The sequence below is a fragment of the Anas platyrhynchos genome, chromosome 4 (genome assembly GCF_047663525.1).
Source record: "Anas platyrhynchos isolate ZD024472 breed Pekin duck chromosome 4, IASCAAS_PekinDuck_T2T, whole genome shotgun sequence".
NCBI classification, from domain to species: Eukaryota; Metazoa; Chordata; class Aves; order Anseriformes; family Anatidae; genus Anas; species Anas platyrhynchos.
The window spans coordinates 34,296,372-34,318,005 of NC_092590.1; the positions used below are offsets into that span (position 1 = coordinate 34,296,372).

Below are 21,634 nucleotides of genomic sequence, written 5' to 3' on the forward strand. Positions count from 1 at the left end.
AAAAATAAGCCTATTTCAGCAATCCTAGTGAAGCAACATGGTTCCTAGGTTTACAGGAAGATAAACACGTATCTTTGTGTACAAATCTGTGAATACCTCATATCATTTCCAAGAAATGTCTATTCCCAATTATGCAGATACATACAGAAATCATGATATAGATTAGGTATTTAGCCAAAACTCCCATCCTTGGTAGAGTTTTATCTAAGGAAGACCTTGTTAGCTATCTGGACTCCTAAAATCTTTTCCCTTGTATCTTTTTTCCCTCAGCTTGGCCCAGACTTTCATGATGTGACCACTTTTAACTTTAACCCTCCTTCCTGAAACACTGCCTAAATAAAAAGGCTCTAGGAAACACTGTGATTTTGGCATAAGTAAACGCAGCTGTGTTCTTTCAAGATGGCAAACCAAGTTTGCTCATGTCTTGATACTTAACTGCTTGTAAACAAGTAATTACCTGAATGTAAGGAAAACATTCTCCTTCAGTCGGTAGTTTGGCACTGAACCATCGTTTGTTTACATCAAGTCTTTATATTTGCCTAACACTTTTATTTCATTTAAACACAAAATTAACATCACCCTTCCAAAATGCAGAAGAATAACAAGTGGGAGGCATTACTAGCTGTTGATAACAGTCTATGAAGGTAAGCATATGTTCTGTGATAAGAGTGCAGTTGGACTGCCTGGTAGCTTAAGTAAGTTTTGAGGGATTACCAAACAATATTTAAACAAGACCGAGGAACTATCATGGTAGAGTGAATCCAATGTCCTGTATCCTGTTTGCAATAGCGGCTAGTACATGATGTGTCAGAGAAAGGTATAATCTAATAAGAATCTATTATGTCAGCTAAATTGGAACATAATGTTCCCTCCAAATTATTTGCTTGATTTATAATAGCAGTAAGACTTACTGAAGAATGGAGAGAGATCTCAAAAAGTTTGTAGATACCGAGGAGAAAATTTAGGATTAACTAAAACACAAGTCTTCAGCTGACAGATGCAGCTTGTTCTCTTTTTTAAAAAAGCTAATCAGAAACTGTTTAGAAAACTAGAAATTGCACTTTCATCACATGTACTGCTTTTCTGGCAATATTCAGAGCTGTGTTGCTGTAATATCCAACATCTGTAGCAAATTGGATCCTTAAGATTTATTACTGCTTTCTGAGTTTTAACGTGTGGGGTGTTTCCATTCCTTGAAAAGTTATTTTGGTGGTATCATATCACACAGCTGTGTGATCATAGGGGGTATGAAATTGAATAGAATGCATTTGATAACTTCTCCAACAGAGATTTTAAAGCTTTGGGTGGAGCAGATAACATAATGTTCTCTTCTCATATATGGAAATAACATTTAAAATTCCAATTTTACATTCATTGCTAGAGATATACAATGACTGCTGATCCATCAAATGGAGCTTCAGAGAAATTGTCAGATGTTTGGAACAATCCAGATTCTTTGTTCAACACTCAACTAGAGTTATGTAAATAAATAAGGCAGATTTGATATACACTTATGTCGCATTTCCATGTTACACAAGGTAGTAATAAAAATGCAAAATAGTATGATAGGATCTGTGAAATCTGTAAACAAGATTGAACTTTGTCTAAAGTCAGAGATTTCATTGGTTTTGAGACCAATTTATTCATGGTAGAGGGTGACAACAAGATGTTTGTAGTAAGTATTAAAGGGAAGTTGATTTCTTTATTTCTTTTCTGTGGAATTAAACTGCAGTGTTCTGTAGTTTGGACTTGGTACTTCAAAAGACTAGCTATTGAAATAGGAAGGTCAAAATGGTCAGTGAAAACTAATTTTTGTTACCTGTAAAGCTGCTCTGGTGTGTATGTGATATAGAATCTTCTGCTGCAGCATCTCTCCTAGCTAAATTCTTATATCTATCTTCTGCAAGCATTTTCACACATTAAAAAAGAAAATGCAGGTAAATCATTTGTTGACAACATTAATAAATAAAAAAAAATGTGAAACTGACCACTAGGAAGACAACAGTAAAATCAATCTAAAATGACATTTGGAGCATAGTTTACTTGCATACTTACTACTTTCTTACTGCAGAAATTTATCTGTCTCAGAGGAAGGTGAAATAAAGAATTATTATTTTTAATTCAGATCTGCACTTTCATCTGCTTATTCACCACTTACATTGGCACAATACTGAGCTGTTTGAGAAGCTATTTGTCAGCTGTCATGAAGAAGAATGCAATGCAACAGGTAGGTATCGCCCATAAGATCTACTGTTTTGCAGTTCAGCCTTGCCTGAGACTGGCTGTGCCTCGTGGTGTGCAGTCCCTTGCTCCTTTCCTACACTGAGTCACTGTATCCTTAATCACAAATCTACCCTGAAATGTTCAGCTGGACCTGGCTGTCTTGGTCTGGAGCTATGCACTCTGCTCCTGACCGAGGGAGTCCAGTGCAGAACTGGCTGGTGCTGGTGTGGCAGGGCCTCCTTGTGCTTGGTGTTGCATCTCACCTGCAGGTCAGGGAGTAAGCATGGCTGCAACAGACAAAATTGCTGTCATGCCCTCGCCCTCCACATTGTGAGCTAGCTATTGGAGGGAAGCTAATGAAGGCCAAAAAATGGGAGATATTCCCACTGGCTTTCAAGAGTTAGGGCATACATTTCACTTGTGCCTAGTAGGAAATCTGCCCTTAAACTGTTAATTGCAGTCAGGTCTGAAAGTCTGCCCAGTTCATGCATTACTGCACAGCCTACCAAATAACTGGGTCAGGGTACTCAAACTGCTGTTGTAGAAACATTATCAACAGAATGATGCCAATGAGAGCATTTGCCCATGATGTTGTCTTGCTAGCTTAGAGGTTTCATTTCTGCTTGGAATTTTTCCTCTTGTGATGTCTCATGCTTCTGATGATCCTATCCTAGCATATAATGAGATCAGCAGCCTTCTGAGAATAAATACTGACAAACTAACAGCAACAATAGTTATAGCTTTAACTAACCATACACTCTAATTATTAAGTTCCCAAACTTTGAAATTTATCAAAAGACTAATTAAAGCATCACACAGGGCTATATGCAGAAAGTGTAGAAGATAATTATCAGGGATGCCATATTGAAATGTAGCCCTCCATTCTCAGCTTGAAAAAAAAGCTAACTGAGATATTCATGTGCATGTACATGTATTCCTATGTGTGATTACTCTATATTTAGCTTGTTCATGCTTCACAGCTTGAAAGGAATGTGTGCAGTGAAACAAACATATAACTCTTTAGTTTCAGATAATTCTAAAAGATGACAGTGATTCTTTAAAAATAATAATAATTATCAAATCTTGTAAGCACTGAAGACACTGAGGGCACTATATCTATTGTCCCAAGCCAGACCAGAACACTTTACTGTACAGATGGTATCCATTTATTCCACATCAATAAGTATCAAGATTAACAGATATAGGAACATTAATGAGACTAGAATGAGGAGCAACAGTTATCAGAAAGAAGTTATTCATTATATCTACTAGATCATTCATAATATATATCTAATGCAATGTATGAACCATAAAAGGTTGCAAATTTCTTTAACCGAAGATGGCAAAATGTTGCATTAAAAGGCACAAAAGGCAAAGGTGAGATTTTTTTTTTTTTTGTATATATATATGCAAAGAGCAGGTTAAAGATGATATATACACCTGATATTGTCCGTTTATTCTCAGTTTGGTTGGACCTGACAAAATTTAAGCTTGAAGCAATAAACAAATTGCTTTAGCAGACATAACTGCTAGTGGTGATCCTAGAGTCTAGGAAGCTGTTTTTTCAACTTTTCCAAACACTGAGCTTATCTTGGAGAAGACAACAAAAAAGAGCAGCTGAAGAATTATACAGCTGTCATTTTAACAGATCCTGGAAAAATGCCAGAATATACTCAAATGATCAATTTGTAGGCATCTAGAAAATGATCAAGAGATGAGTAACAACTAGCATGAATGTACTAGTAACAAGTCATGTCAAGTTGATCTAATTTTCTTCCTTGACAGGATGAATAGGAGAGAAGCAGTAGGAGTCAAATAATTTGACTTTTACAGATTTTTATGCTCCCTCACCATGTCTAACAACTATACAAATATGCAGTAGGTGAGGCTATTAGGAAATGCAGAACTGGTAAGAAAAATTCAGTGGAAAAGCAGTGCTTCAAAGTCAAACCAGAAGGCTATATCAAACAGTATTCTTCAAGAATCTACATTCATGCAAAAAAAAAATAAATAAATACATTCAGAATTTTCATCAGCGAATCAGTGATTTAGATGAGGGAATAACGTTTTGCCTATGCAGATTGTATTAATTCAAAAGGCTATAAACACACTTGAGAACAACATCATGTTCTCAAACGCTTGAGGAACGATCTAAAAATTCACTTGAGATGAATGCTAGGATCAGAGGGACGGAGGGACAAGACTGCCTGGATTACAGGCAAGGATTTAAGCATTGCAGAGGATTGCAAGTTAAATGACTCAACAGTGCCATGCGGTTGGAGAGGGACACACCAGAGTGGATCTGAAGCAGAGTCTTGAAATAGGAGTCTCTTGCTTCCTCAGCACTGCATTCTGCAGATCAGGACGGATCTAAGTCAAATGTCAGAGTATGAAGTGGTGAGTGGTATGAGAGTATGAAGGGATCACAACACATCCTACAAGGACAGGTTGGGACAAAACAATAACTTTAAATTTAATGATGAGAAAACTGAGGAGACCTAAGTCTTCAATTACACAGAAGGGTGCAATGAAGAGAATTAAATTCCTCTCCCTGTGCTGCAGGTAGGGTAAGTAGTAATGGACTTACATGTAAATGATAGCAAGCAGACTTAGACAAGTCATTAGCAGAAATTAAGGAAAGGTGGCTTAGCACTGATATTGGTTGGGCACTAAAGAGATTATGGCATCCGGAGTGGGGGCTGGGGGGGAGGCTGGTTTAAAAGAAGGTTCTATAAATATTTATTAGGGATGAATGTTCTCCCTCTGGGCAAGGAGGTAGGGTAGCTGATATCGTGATGTCCATTTCTGCTCTTATAATTTCCTATGAGTTTTTTTTCTGCAGTAAAATTGTGTAAAAATGTTATCTAGTGATGTGGGTAACTTGTGTACTTGTTCTACTAATTGTTCCCTAGGATGCTGATAAAAGCAAAATAAACAAGAAGCAAATTGAAAAAGCTAGACCTAAATGCAGGTTAAATGTTGCTGGAGCCAAGTACCAAAAGGAAGGCAATGCTGGGAGTACATATCAGTTCAGCACCTTGTTCCAGGCAAGGGCTGCTTGAAGGCTTTAACAGCTATGCATGAATCACTTTGAATATTTAAGCAACATTTATTTTCTCCAAAATATGCACATATTGTATCAAGATCAAATACTTTGCTTAAGGTGATCTGTGTTGCTCAGTCCTCACTAATACTAAATCTGTATGCTCTAGTTCTGTAGAAAAAGTAGGTCATTTTGCAAAACTGAAGAAATCCCTTTAGGTTGCTAAATACCTTCTCATCCACAGGTGCCAGATTTCCTGCACCCTTCCCCTTTGGCCAATGTTTATTGCAGTGAAATAATGGATTGCTTTTTTAGTAATAAATAGGCAGTTGTTCAAAAACATTGAAAAGTGCTCTTTTGGAGAGAGATGGTCAAATAGATGTTGACTTGCTCACATTGCCATTGCAGTTATGATTGCCTTTAATTTGGGGGTGCCTTATGACCACCTTTAATGTGAAATGAAAAACTTTCTAAGATATGCAATGAAGACCTGCTTCAGACAGCCCAAATCTGCAGGAAAACTTCTGATGAGTGAAAGGTGACACCAGTGATATAGATAAGCAGTCATACATTCCAGTGGCATGACAAATATTCACTTGATAACTGACCTATATAGAATATTGTTAATAAAGTGAATAAGTACAATATTAGGAATATTATTTCTAAATCTAAACTAAATTAATAAATTTCACAAACTGATAAAACTTGCCTTTTCTTAACATAAGATGAAGAAGATAAAGAAATGTATCTTTGCTCACATTTATGTGAATACACTTTACTTTGAAGTCTTTCGGATGTATATAGTTGTTCAGTGTACTCTTGATGTTTTACCCATCCACACAAAAAGTCATTTAATGTGAATTTGGATTAAGTAAAAACTGTAACTGTAAAGACCAAGGCAAAGTGACATGTAAGAAAGCAAAGCAATCATCTTAGTGTGAGATTTTAATACGTGAATGAATACAACAAAATTGCCATCGGTCCCTTTTCCAGTAATCTGAAATGCATTTGATCTCATGTAATCTCAGAGTAACAACTAGTTTAAAGGGCATACACAGTAAAGTATATGCAGCTACTTTAATCTTTAGAGTTGTTGCTGACTCTCTCTGTATTAACATTTCTATGTGGGCACTCAAGAAGGTCTGCCTGATCCTGCTCCTTGAATGTGATTTCTTCCTGGTGCATGAATTATGCTTTGATAATTAACAGAAGGATTTTTTTACTTCCCAATACAGGTATATCTACATAGGCTAATGAGTTTTCCAATGCCCCCTCTCTCTATTGCCAGTGTTAGTAAAATACATAGTTGCAACCACTACTGCTACTGCTGCAGCTTTTGGAAGGGGAAACATCCTAGTTGTGCTATTTCTCCCATCGTCTTTTTAACATGTTTTACACGAGCAAGGAGCAGTTTCAAAAGCAAAGGTTTTTTTGTTTGTTTTTGTTTTGTTTTGTTTTTTGGGGGGGAATGTGACAAATAATGTTACAAGTGTGAACATAAGTAGGTGGAAAAAGTGCATGAATGTAAAAGTGAGGCAGAGTGGAAGATACCTTAAATTTATGTAAGACAGTGATTGAACCCTTTTGAATGTTAGAGAACATTTTGATCAAAATATACTTGCATTAGAGAAATCACATATAACTATTTTTGTATTTTCTTGAAAAACGGGCTAAAGGATGAGAAGTCCATGTACCTCTCCATGGTGATACATTCTGGAAATACTTCTAGCATTCATTAGATTTTAATTAAAAGCTCAATAAATGTTTTCTGCTTGTCTCTTGGTATTAAAGATAATTATTCCAAATCTGTATTTTTTTTCCTTTATATGGTTCTAAACCTTAATATTTTTATTAAGACGGAAAGAGTCCAAACACTTTATTTCAGATAAATCTACTCACATATATTGATAATTGTCCTGTCAGTGTTGACAGTTAATGAGATTTCTATTAGATGAGCAAGTGTGGACTGCACTGTTACAGTGAAAAAGCCTGTGTCTGCAAACAACAGTTATTTGGTCTTTTTTACTCCCACAGTTACTGGACATCTTTCCTAGTATATTGCCAAGCAACAAAGTGGCATAATGCATATTTCAGGGCAAATTAATATGGAATGGGTCCAAGTTTTCACCTGAATTACCTGTGAATTGAATTTGGGTTGGGGTGGGCTACAGCACTTCATTACCAGAAAGCTATTTTTTAAATCTGGAGGCAAAAATAGAGCAAATCAAAATGGTTTAGAAATGTAGCAGACATGAACAGAGTATAGAACTTCAGGTCTGGAGTCCGAGCACCCTGCTTTGTGGCAACTGCGTGCAGATGAGATGAGTTGGAAATGAAGCAGAGTAAAATGGTCTGGAAGCATTTTGGGTCACCCACAGGGCAGTGGGGCAGCCTGAGAGAAGCGACTGGTCATAGTGTAGTGAGGTAAAGTTATTTATTTATTTATTTGTTTATTTTCAAGTTCAATTTTCTTTTTATTGGCAGCTGGTTGGTTGCACACATTTGTCCCAGAGCAATTACAGGCAAGTTTTTGGCTTGAGAACTCCTCCTCAGCCTTGGTTTTGGGGAGTAAGGCTGCACAGAGGAGAGCTGGTGGAGAACAGTCGTTGAGCTTTAACTTCACATATGCAGTAATTTGCAGGAGTTCCTGTAGTTCAGCACCCAGGACTAGGGTGAGATCCAATTACTGTGAGTACATGTTACTTGCTATCATGATTTTGTAAGTGGCTGGGCGGTCAGAAGGAGAGCAGGATTTATATACAGAGCCTAAGCTGTACTGACTGAAGCTTTATCATAATGATTGCATATCTTTACAACCTCATCATATTCTGCATGAGGAATCTGACTGTACAGAAACTGGTGTCAAGTGCACTAGGTAAACAAGCTGAAAAAAGAAACATTTTCTCTAATCAGTTATTCTTTCAGTCATCTTGGATTTCATTTGTAACAATAACAGATAAAATGCGTACAGACGGTCATATCGTGCCTTAAATAATGCAAAACCTGTGTCAAGCACAGGTTAGGTCAAATTTGTTTATCACCATATTTATAATACTTGAACTGGTATGTATTTCATATCCATTATGAGGTCAAATAGTGATCAATCACAATATTTCAGAAGTGTCTAATCTTTACTTAGTTTCAATTGTTCTCTTCCTAATAGGTGAGATAGCAGGAAACTGTTTTTGTAGAAATGATTGAAAGAACAGTTCTTGATCTTCAGTCAGATGCTATTTGCTTTTAATCCTTCCCCCAAATGTCTTTTACTGAGACTAAAATTGTACATTGCAGCAATGCTGAGACTGTTTTCTGTTTGGTACCCTACATGTGCATAGCCAAGCTGCTTTGTGCTCTACTTCTGTCTGGGTAGACGCACGCACTGCACAAAAATAGGTCCAATGCTGTTGCTGGAGCTCAGTCAGTGCAATATGCTTTGTACTTTCAGGCAGAGACCGTGCTGTGATGGCCTCAGGAATAGCTTTATCACTAGAACATGAAGATATTTATTATAAGCTAACCAGTTAAAATCTCTTTGAGAATATGCTTGTTAAGTTTTAATAAGTATATGTAATATGTATGTGTAAAATATACTGTAACACATTCATTACAGCAGTATATAGTTGATAACTACTGATAATCACCCATGTAAGGGTAAACCATGAAAGGCCACTGTGTAAGTTAGTTCTTCCTAGGCTTCCTGTTGCTGCCTCTGTCTAATTTGACATGTACATGTATGTGAATTGTAACAGGGCAAACTATGTTTTCCTTTCTATTTGATGGCACAGCTCCACAGAGAGGACCCAGGGCTTGATGTAGAATTATGTCCTTGGGTACTCACACAATACAAAATTATGAACACTAAATTGCCTGCAGTCCTCCCTGTGTGTCTTGATACAGTGGAAAAAAGACTGTGTAGGGGAAGTAGGTAATTCTGTATAAAGAAGGACAGAAGCTTTAAGAACTGTTAGGATAAAAAGAGTGTAACTCTGGGGACCTCTGATAGTCTGAAGAGTTCAAGCAGTCAAACAGCAATGCTCAATGGGCAGTAGTACTCTATTAGTGTTTGATCGACATATCTTGATGAATGACTGCGTAGTGGAGTCATACTTCACTGGTATATCCAATGACTGATAGCGACTTTGTCATGACTGCATAAAGAAAATACAGTGACTTTATCTATTGGTGAGGGTTCTAGTCACCAGATTACAGAGAAATTATTAAAATGTTCAGTTTATAGGTGTGGAAGGTTTTGTGAGGCTAGACAGAAAGAGAAGACAGACTGGAAAGAGAAGACAGACTTATCAGTACACCCAGCCATGTTTTATGCTCAAGAGAAGGGCACCTGAAATCCCATCCACCTGTTCACAATTGTATCCGTTCTTCTGATAAAACTGATCTCTTTCTACATTTTTTTTCTTGCTCTGTTGATACCAGATTACTTTTCTGCACTGTCATTGATCTTTGATAGATAGCTTTAGAATCATTTGGAAATGTTAAAATACGATTTCTCACCTGTCTAACGTTGCCAGTTATAACTCTAGAGTTATATACACCATCTTCATCACAAAATTGCTCCACCTTCAGAGACACAAAATGTGTAGTTGGCAGTATGTTAACTACTGTGAAATAACTATTCTGATGAAAATCATACATGGAAACGCAATACTAGTAACAGTTACTGAATCAGCTAAACAAAATCAATATATCAGCTAATGGGAGAATTTTATTAATAGTTTCTGTCAAAAATGTGAGACTTCAAGCAGTTCCATTATCCTCACAATCTCCATCTTGATACTCCAGCTTATAGTTCATAAAAAATTGTCCCCAAAATAAATTTAATACTTCATGTGAGGTCTAAGGAAAAAATTTAGTCAGCACAGTGAGTTGTTCTGCTTTGTCAGCAGTTTTAAAGATGTCATTTTTTGACTTGACTTAAAACTAAATCTTATTTTTAATTATTATTCTTTTTTAATTATTCTTTTAATTATTCTTTTTTGCACAGGTCACCAAATGAAAAAAATAAATAAATAAATAAATAAATAAATAAATCCATGTGTAGACCTAGTTAGTACTACAAACCAGACAGAAAAGCTGTTTCCATGAAGTGACTGCAAGAAGAATAAATTATCTTATTTATAAACCCAAGCAAAATGATGGAACACAAAAGCAACAAAAAGACATTCAATGATCAGCCTAATTTTTATGTAGCTGTAAATAAAACCAATATGAAAATGCTGCAGCAGCTGGTCAATAGAAACTGCTATTCCAAAAAGCTTGGGCGAAGCTTTCAATTTAAAAAGGTTAAGAAATTTCTTTAAATATCCAACTTTGATTTACCATATGTAAATGTGGCTTATCAATTATACCATAAAAATAATGGAGACAAAACATATATCACCTGTCCCATGTGAAGAAATGTATAGTTTTTATTTAGTCATTTATGTATTGCCTATTTCTTTGGGTTGTTTCTAGATAAAAATAAAGTTATTGGTGTCTTGGGATTTTTGGACCTGTAAAGTCCTGTGTGGTTTGAATTAATCTGTATTACTTAGAAGGTTCATTTTTAGATAATGTGTGCTTAATATTTTTATTAGGCATCCATAGATAGGAAGGCAAACGATTCTATTTTCCCTAAATGTCTTTTTCCTCCTTAGGAAATGTGGAGATGTAGCAGGTGTTATAAAAACTAGTGCATGTTCACCCATACACATCTTTTGATTAATATGAACTTCTACTAAGTGTTAACAGCTGTCTCTGATATCTTGTTCTGCCCAAGGGTGCCAGTGGTTGAAACATAAATTAGATGCTCTAGATCATAATGGCTTTTACTTTAGCCTTTAGCTCGGCGAGTCAAAGAAATAAATCTGAAAACATTACAGTCAGAGAAAGGGAGATCACTGAAGTGATTCTGTAAAGTAGAAATGAAATACAGTTTCAGTTACTCAGAGATTCTTAATGGCATCAACAGGCTCACTGGAGTGCTTACAGATCTCAGATATGCACTGTGGCAGAACATGTGCTATAAATACCTTTCAAGAAAACATGAAGATAAAGGTCATGCTATGTAGCAAACACTTAAAATCCAAAGCATTGCAGCTCAATTGCAGTCAGAGCCACAGTTTTCACACTGTTTGCTCTCACATATGTTTCCATTCTTAAAACGTGGAGGAAACTAACATTTCACTGTCTTGTTAACAATTTGCAGTAGAAGGAAAACCTATTCCTCCATTCCACCACTTTGAAATACACAAGTGGTGTGATGGCACATCAGTGCTCAGGAATGTGCATCTAACACAGGTAGGACAGTGGGAGATCAGTGTTCCAGTAGGTATGAAGCCATTCCTCCTACTGACACCAGTGAGGAGGGGGGTGAGGCTCAGGGATGCATCCCGTGCATCACCGGCACCTTGAGGCTGGTGACTGCAAGGCCTCCAGTAACAACAGGAACCGGGGAGGGGGGAACGTGCCTTTGTGTGCATTTGTTTCCTGAGCACTCTGCTTGGATCCCTCTCTGGCATTTACATGATATTTTGAAGATATATTTGAGAATATATTGTTTTTAAAAGTGGTTTGGTTGAAAATGCATGTTTACACAAGGAGACTTTTTTTAGTGATGTAAGAGCGTTTGTGTCTCTTCTGGGGCTTGGCACAGTATCTAGTGAAAAGAGGCTGTTCCAGTTTGTTTCCAACTGATATTTGGTTCTATTGAAGTGCTTCTCTTATTCTGGAAATGTTTTCATGTATCTATGAGCATAGCTTAAAAAAACTAGTGCGTTCTGTTCTCTGATTTTCTAGGAGAAATATAGCTGAGAAAATTACAGATTTTTGGACGATGAGGGGATATGTAGGACACTGAAAGTGAGATGAAAATTAAATGCTTCTGATTTCTGAAATAGAACATGAAACTGAAAATTTGCATCCCTCTATAGCACTTCAGATGTAGCTGTAACTTTTACTGAATAGCACTTACTGAATCTATGAAACCTCCAGGTTTTTCAGGCCATGGAAACACTGTAGCTCTCTCAGTATGTCAGCTAAAATAATGCTAGAAATCACACCGCACACTAATAACAAACCTCTTCTAAACTAGCTTTATTGCTGAGGTGTTCCTGATAATGAGCTTCATCTAAGTTCCTTTGAATGAAGGAACTGGAATTTGCAGCAACTGCTTAACTTCTGCAAATCATATGATGTATGATGTTCAGAAATCCTATATGTGGAGATTTAAATGTTCCTTTTCAGAGTTTCTAAATCAATATAAAAATCTAACAGCATAAACTTTTTTTCAGTAACCTGCTCCTTGCTCACAACCTTCCAAGTTAAAGATGCAAACGACCTGTGCAATTACAAATACCTTCACATGCAATTAAAGACTGTTTCTATTCATGTGCTCTATTCCCTGCTGTTACCCGATCACTCTGTTATGAACTATTTTCCGACTGGGAAGTGAACATCAATTCACCTTTCGTCTGGTGTAGCAGAAAGCTAATGAGTGTTATGAACGTCTGTTGTACACAGCCATGCAGTTTGGGAAGCGTAGCTCCCTGTCTTCTGGCTACTCCTCAGGAAATGAAAGAATCTTCCCTGACTGTTTAAAGTGAGTTGCTGCAAGGTATGCTGCTAGCATTTAAAATGTGCAACTTAAAAATCTGTTCGTTATTTATGCTAAAACTGTACCTCTGAGGAATATTATTCATTTCATGCTGTCATCCTTCATTTTTCTGAACTATGTATGTTTAATTCAATTCCAAGTTAACCAAATTTTTCCTCTTTCAAACTATTCTTAAAACTGTTCAAGAGCAAAAACAGAATGAAAGAAGAATGAACAATTGTCTTGTAATGACTTATATTACACTAAAATCCCTTAATACATAGTACGTATAAGGGTTTTTTTAAACCCATCATGCAATTTCTTCATATAAATTAAAGATCATTCTTGAAAGTACTTGATGCTATTTGTGAGTCATGGACCCAGAGTACAAGAAGTACTCAATTTCAAGCAAATAGAATTCTAGACTTAGGGCTTATGGGCAAATTAGCCATTTTCTTAAGAAAAGTATCTACTATGATACTTAAAAACAGGAAGAACACAGACACACACACAAAAATAAAAAATAAAAAAAAATGCCGGTAAGGACAACTACTTGGAAGAGAAAATTCAGTGAGGTTGAAACTGTGTCTCAAAAGAAGTCATGTAACCAATTCATCTGACTGGTATTGAGCCTGTTTAGTAGTCTGGTCATTTGTGTAGTGGGTAAGATCAGAAACAGATTCACACTGAACCACCTATCTCAGATGTGGTAGCATAAACCATTGTAGTGGGTTTACGTGGCAAGGTTTTGGTAGCAGGGGGCCATAGGGGTGGTTTCTGTGAGAAGGATCTAGAAGCTGCCCCATGTTTGGGAACGGCCCCACTGCTGACCAGAGGCGAGCCAATAAGCGATGTTGTTTTGCGCCTCTGTGAGAGAATATTTAAGACAGGGAAAAAAACGCTGCGCCACACAGCAGCTGGGAGAGTGAGAGGAGTGAGAAACCGCCTTGCAGGCACCAATGTCAGTGAAGAAGGAGGGGGAGAGGTGCTCCAGGCGCCAGAGCAGAAGTCCCCTGCGGCCTGTGGTGAGGACCATGGTGAAGCAGGATGTCCCCCTGCAGCCCATGGAGTACCACGGTGGAGCAGGGTTCCACGCTGCAGCCCGTGGAGGAGACCACGGTGGAGCAGGTGGCCCTGCACCGACGGAGGCTGCTGCCTGTGGAAGACCCCTGCCAGAGCAGATTCCGGGCCGGACCTGTAGCCCGTGGAGAGGAGACCACGCAGGAGCAGGTGATCTGGCAGAAGCTGCTGCCCGTGGGGGAGCCAGGTTGGAGCAGTTTGCTCCTGAGGGATGGACCCCGTGGTACGGACCCATATCTGGAGCAGTTCTGGAAGAGCTGCTGCCTGTGGGAAGCCCACATTGGATCAGTTCATCAAGGACTGCATCCCATGGGAGGGACCCCACAGCACAGGGGACGAGAGTGACCGAGAAGGAGCGGCAGCGAAGAAGTGCTGTAGACTGACCATAACCCCCATTCCCCTGTGCCGCTCAGGGGGAGGGAGGTGGAAGAGGGTGAATGGGGGGGAAGGTGCTTTTGGTTTCTTTCCTTTGTTTCTCACTTCTCTAGCTTGTTAGTAATAAGCAATAAATCTTACAATCTCCCTATGCCGAGTCTGTTTTTTCTGTTACAATAATTACTGCATGATTTTCTCGTCCTTATCTCAACCTTTGAGCCCTTTTCATATTTTCTCCCCATGCCTCTTTGAGGAGGGGGAGTGAGAGAGCGGCTGTGGTGGAGCTCGGCTGCCCAATCGAGCGGAACTACGACAACCATCTTAGACGGAGAGTGATTTCCAGATGTTTTGCAAGCAAGTGAACAATTTTTTTCCTGCTTTGCTAATTTTCTGTAAAAGCTATCAATATGCCAACTGAAATGCACTAACAAAAAAATGTCCTGTGCTAACCATTAATTCCCACTAAGTACCCTTCGTTGACCATTACTGCTTAATAAAGGAGTCTTTTTCAAGATGAAATGCTCAGTCACTGTTGTCTTAGGGATAACATATCTGTTCTCAATAGTCAAGCTACTCGCAAACAATAGTTCTGCCTTGATACTTTGCTTATAGCTGAAGTATATGTAGGAGGACAAATATACTTGGTGTCTTGAGAAGTATCTTGGTGTCTTTTTCCTTTTTTTTTTTAATTCCCCTCTCCCCTCTCCCCCCCCCCTCCCCCCATTACTCAAGTAGCACATGGTTTGGAATGACAGATGACTCAGACTTATTATTATTTTTATGGGACCAAAACCCAAAGTAGTCTACTTTCTTATAAGGTATATCATACTGTGTGCTTAGTAACAGAAAATAAGACGACAGATTTGATACACCAGCTTCCTTTTCAGTACTTTCTGATTATCCACACTGAGTATAGTGGAGGGAATGCTGAATGCAGACTGTTGTGGATGTGACAAATTATTCAATTGTCCACACAAGTGGACGTGAATAAGGTACTGTACAGCACAAACAATATCCCTCTTCTACGGAAAGAAAGATTCAGCTTGATTCTTTAGCACCAACTTAGTGTGTAACTGATGGTAGGAGGTTTCTTTGCCTTCCTGACTTCTTATACAGCTATATATTTATAGAAGAAACCCTGGGATGAGTTTCTGCGGTCTGTTTTCTGTTAAACCTGATCATTGAATTGATTTTTTATGCACTTAATATTTGAGTCGGACTTAAAACCTGGAGCATTCCTAGTAAAGACTCGAAACTTAATGTTCTTTTGCACACTTTCCAGTTGAGTCAATTTCCAGATTCTCTGATTATGATAGTTACCAGATTGTGATCAACTGCATGAAGGAATCAGTATTGACCATGAAACCAGACAGTAATAAGTGAGATATTTTTTCTACCAAAACATTTTCTTCCTCTACTCTGTGCTGTTGCATGCCTTCTGTTTGTCTGCTCTGGATCAGTATAACTAATCGTGTCTAGACTAATGAGCAGGTGCTGAATCTGCAGTTTCAGTAGTCTCCCAGAAGAAACTGGAAAAAGATGTTGCTCTAGATACTGTACAACAAATAGGCTGATTTACCCTGGCAAAACTTAACAGAAGGTATTTGTCAACCACTATTATGAGTCCCATAAAAGGTTTTCTGTTCATGGTGTACAAGCGATCAACAAAGCTGGAATGGTAACTTCACTTAGTCCTTCATCATATGCACAAGTTATTTCACAATCTGGCAAATTTTTGACTGATTTTACCTCATTATTAGTAATAAATGTCACTAAAACATAGTCTGCACTTATTTACCATAGTTGCCTTGGTTCAAAATTAAGAGCATAAGAATGCTGCACTACTTTACTGATATTGGAACATCAGTAGGAATCACTCTGCATTTAGATTTGGACAAAAAGCAATACTGAAATAAGTAAATGGTTTACACTTCACTAGCAAAGAAATTGGCTAATAAAAGTTTTCATCCTGTTAACATCTATGTTAGCATGTATATGAGAAATAGCTATTCCTACAATCTCTTTACAAATCAAAAGCCAAATGCTGTCACCCTGGAAGACATAATCACATTTGTTGCTGTTTAGAAAAAGAGTAATAATTTTTTATTATTTTTTTTTGGTAAAAAGAACTGTAAATTCCGTGGTTTCCTTGTTGAAATCTCACCAAATGTACAGATCTCCAACAAGCAAAACTTCTAGTAGCAGGTGTTATGCTGATGAGCATTTTGTAAAGTAATAAAATTTAGATAGAATGCCATATAGAATGTAGAACTTGCACCACTTACTGACACAATTCTTATTTGAACTAAACATTGAAGAAATGCCTTGCAAATACTAGACATATTTTGTACACATCTCTGATGCTTCAGGCAATCTTCATCATTGGCAGCTGAATTATCTAGAATATCTGAAAAGGCATATAATGTACATTATGGGGAGGGAGGTGAGAAAAAGTCTATAAAGCCTTTCGCTCACTATTTAAGTCTGCTTTGCAGTTCTCTTGACAGATGCTAAGATAATGCTAATAACCTACTCTGGCATCTGATGATAAGAAGAGGGAGTTCAATTTAGTATACTGTATCAATAACTGCTGCTAAAATAACCTTTCCTAAGTTGTGTGCCACTCAGCTGAAGTCTGCTCTTCCCACACCACTGTGCATTACTGAATCTTGATATATGTGATCAGGATGACCTGAAAGCAAATAGCAGCATTGCAATATGATCCTTTTTGTGCCTCTGTTACCACACATGGCTAAGATTGTAATGTTGTCTAAACATTCCCGTGAGTAATCTGAATTTTTAACAGATTTACACATAGAAATAAGAAGGTTAGCTTTTTAAAGCACAAGACGGTCAATGACACCTGGTTCTTTCCTTAGTGGTCTTTTATGGAAAAACATCCTGGAAAGTTGGCAAAGCTGCTGAAGATTTGAATTACTGGCTGAGGTCATTCAAGGTCTCTTAATGGAAACAGATGTGATGTACCCTTAATTTGGATGTCAAGACTGAGGTCTGAAATATATAGCACTTAATAAACTGTTGTCAGGAGGATCCATGAATGAATGGGACTTGCCAGTAGCAACCTTCGGGGAGCTACTTTACACCTGCTGCTAATCATTCATACATGCAGAACAGACTTTAGAACAAGCCTGAGCAGGCGGATAAAGGACTTGATTTATTGACCTGTTTTTCCAGTCTTACTGAAGTGAATTATAAAGTCTTCAGTTATTAATCCCTGTAAATTAACTAGTATGGAAGCTGTTTGTATTTGGACTTTGAGATAGAGATGAAAGCATAAGAGCAGGTCTTTTACCTTTGAAGGGACCCTTATATTTTGTTGTCTGCATTAACTTAATGATTAATCTTTTGTTCAATTTCCTGTTTCAGTGGAGTCCAGGAAGGCGACTGGCAATTTAGCAGTACTGATACATGTAGGTGATTTAGAGCATGAGGCTGCAATGCTAATAACTGTTTCTATAGAACAAATACTATAAATAAACTGATACAAAACAAATTCAGTCTTAGATCCTTCAGGAATTGTCAGATGTGTTATGGGCGCTGTAATTCAGGGACTGTTGATTGTTCAGTGTGAAAATAATCAGAAGACAAAAAATCCTCAGGAGAATAACTTCAGAAAACACAAAAATCACATATGAAACATGAAGCCAGTAGACTTCAGAGTTGCTTCTGTTCATCAAAGGCAAATTTCTTTAACTGTATGAAGGCAGTATGAATTCAAGCAGTGCATTTCCCTCAGTAGTTGGAGTCCTGCTAATTTAGGATAAGGCTTTAATGGTATGTGTATGTTGCAAAGCAGTTATAAGGTATCAGTATCATATCTATTAATTGTCAGGCAGTTCAAGTGAAATAGTTTGAGTGGAGAATAAAATATAGAGGGCCAAACAAAGTCTGCTTTGATTACTAATTGACTGACATTGGTTGACATTGATCCATGTCTTGAACACAAGTCTTTGTCAGATATTTATAGGTTGCTCTCCTGAGCTAATGTTTTCAATTGCATGAAGCAATAAATAATAAATAAGAAATAGCAAATAACAAAAAATAATAATAATTAACATAATTTTTCCATTTCCTGCTGCAGTCATCTTAATGGTATCTTTTGCAGGTACATTTTGATGAGGTCTCTATATACTGTCAAAAAAGGAAAGTCTGGACAATACGCTTTCATTCTGCTTGTCCTTTGTTGTCATCTCCTGTCTTAAATCTGAAAGAGAAAGCAACAAAGATGGTCACACTACTTAACAGTTCCATTTTGTTCAAGTCATCACAGCCAGAGTTATCCAAGTCGTCCGTTCTCATGCTGCTTGTTGCAAACACCTGACTGAACAGCACCATCAGTTGTTGGTACCATCGTGTCCCAACAGCTTACCAGTAGGTCTCCAGAAAATGGCTCATACCCTATTGAACAGCTGGGGAGAAAACAATCTTGGCCTGAAAGAAGAAATCAGTATTTATCCCTACAGCTTCTGTAATCTCAGACGCTGTGCTTTTATGTAATGGGGCACTAATCCAAGCTTTCCTTTTTTTTCTGGCTGCTGAGGCATTCCACAAGATGAACTTGGATGGACTGGATGCCATTTAGCGCTGCCTCCTGCCCACCCTGAGGACCAGTGCTGTTCTCCTGCAGGCAGTCCTGGTCTGCTGCCCTTGGCCAGTGATACCATTACTGCTGACAGACCCACTAAAGCTACTGCCATGATGCCGCATCCTGGGATGAAAGATTTCCTATCCATCTGGAGCCTGCACTCCCAATGAGCATGCTGATGATGCTTGTTATTGCTTATCACCATCTTAACATTTCAAATGGGACTCTGTTCTTTCAGTGACATTTATGCTTCCTTCTAAGGTGTTTCTGTGGCTTAGAGATACCCAGGTGGGTCACACTGGTGCCCCAAGTAACCTGTGCCAAAACAAGACAAAAGCATGAGGAGTGTAGTTGGTCTCATGCCTAAAAAAGCAGCTCCCAAGGCCAATTTTCCCTCCATGGGCTGACAAGGGGCTGCTTCTCTGAACCAACTCTTCTTTTTGTATTACACACACCGTTACTGCCTTGCTTTGCTCACACCTGTCACTTGCTCTGTCTTTTCTTACATTTTCTCTGTTTTCACTAATTGCGACTAAGTTGTCTTCATTCACACACTTCCCTTATTTCTTATGGACTACAGGTTTTTCTTTCTTATGCTCTCCAGTCTCATTCACGGAGCATTCCTTTGTGTAGATCCAGGGGCTTGCTCATGACCAGTTTGTCATGAAAATACTGAACACCACTCTTTTAGTGGTAACATTATGTGTCAATAGAGGAAATTTGTGAAGCTTATTTTTCATCAAATATATGACGTTACTCTTGCCTTTCACCTCAATTATTGCATACTTTACTGCACAGTGATTTTTCTCATGGCAATTAGATATTAGAATGGAAAAATCTTCTTAGCCTTTCTGGGGAAGTGATCTAGTAACTTGTGCCTCTTCCTGGACAGTAAGACACTGAAGCAAGTTTTGCAAAAATATAGTAGACTTACTGTACCATCAGAGCATCTTCTACTGCAAATGATATGATTTGAGATGTGCTGCAGTCTCACTTTGAGATAGAATACTTCCTTTTTCCAAGGGGGAAAAAAGTACTCCTAGAGCCTAATTCCACCCAGATGGGTTTCCTGAGCCATGTGGAACTGCTGAGTATACTGAGTGCCTACTTCCATCAGAAGCTGAGTTCCTGCCAAAGCTGCTTTGAAAATGCTGTCTGTTTTGCCTGCCTACACTGAAAAAATGAATCCAAAAGACCTCCCTTTTTCCTGGAGGTGAAAACAGTCCAAAAAGAGTTTGTAAAAAAGTTGATCAAATTCCACTAATTACTACAGTAGTAAGAAGGCAAAGATGGCAACAAGGTAGTTCTGAGAGAGCTGCTCTTTATTTTTTAATGTTTTTGAGGTAGTCAAATGTATCCCAATTGCTTGTAGTGCTTTATGATATGTTTGACTTTAAATGCATGATTTATTTCCAGTGAGCACTGAAAGGCATGGTATTCAAAAGAATGCATTTTCTGACCAAAAAAAAAAAAAAAATTCATGATTTGTTATGTATGGAAATTAAATCTCCCCTCTGCTTGTCAGAGATCACTGATTTTTCAGTGAGGAAACTAAAAGTGGCTGTATTTCTTCCAGGGTCTTTGTGAAAAAATACTAATAACAATGGGGAAGAAAAATCTTGCAAAGGAATTTTGGTTAATGGTTTCACTGATGTGCTTCAATGAATACTTGCTTCTCTACCTGCTGGCATGAGACTTCCCACCCTGAAGTATGAAAAGCAACTCTTCTGTATTACCATCACTTCATGGAAAATCCTACAAAGGCCTATTCTGTAGTCATTGACTTGTAACCTGCTGTGTTATTGAAATAGGCTTTAAGAAAGGGACAGAAATACATAAATATGTAAATAACCTGCCAGACCAAAGCTTTGGGCGCATTCACTGAGTGCAAATGTAGCTGGGACCACCACAACTCTCCTGTGAATACATTATTTATTTGGTTTTTAATGTGCACTCTGTTTGATTTTCCTGCCTCCAAGAGTCTTTAGGGTGATTTGACAAGTGTGCAGAGCTGTGAACACAGCTGGCTGAATTCCCATTTGACTTTCATTCCTCATTTAAGTAAGGAAATGACATGATATTTTGTTTCACCCAGCAACAGAAGGATTTCCCTGCCTTGAAGTAGATTTGCTATAGTCAGTGTTACCCACATGTAGAGATTAGATAAACAGCTGCATCAGCCTGCTTTGATCATTGATTGGTTCCAGGACTGCTCTCTTCTCTCTTTGAGTAGAAAGTACCAGCAGACTGATGTTCATGTACTGAGCCACATTTTTCTCCTAATTAAAGTGTGCAGCTACTCCCATGCGTACCAGAGCATAAATATGCTCAGAGCATGTAGCAATAGGATTTGGGGACCTGCTCTTTTGGGACAGTGTATATATTTTCTGCAACACCAAGCACTACGACAGTAAGGCAAAAAAATTAAAATTTAAGGATGACCTTTGAAAGTAACAGAACTCTGTGTTGTACTCTGTACAAGTTAAGTTGATTTTTCAAAGCTTTTGAGAAATAATATGAAAAAAATATAGTTAAGAGTATGGCCAGCTGAACAGTGCCTAGGCTTCCATCACACTTTTATTTTCAAGAAAATTAAACATTTGCATCAGAACAAGATTTTATTACAATTCTGAAGTACCTGCTGTTGGAAAAGAAAAAGAAAAAAGGTGGAGAGGAAAGGGGGGTATCTTTGCTGATTCAAGGCTGTACTCTGTTG

General features: G+C 38.0%; 1 long non-coding RNA gene across 1 annotated transcript; it reads left to right on the forward strand.

Moving 5' to 3' along the window:
- The first annotated feature begins 409 nt into the window (after positions 1-409).
- LOC106017555 (uncharacterized) lies at positions 410-14,029 on the forward strand. Its single transcript, XR_001191073.5, has 3 exons — positions 410-644; positions 2,126-2,227; positions 12,556-14,029. It is a non-coding gene; the product is annotated as an uncharacterized lncRNA (long non-coding RNA).
- The last annotated feature ends 7,605 nt before the right edge of the window (positions 14,030-21,634 follow it).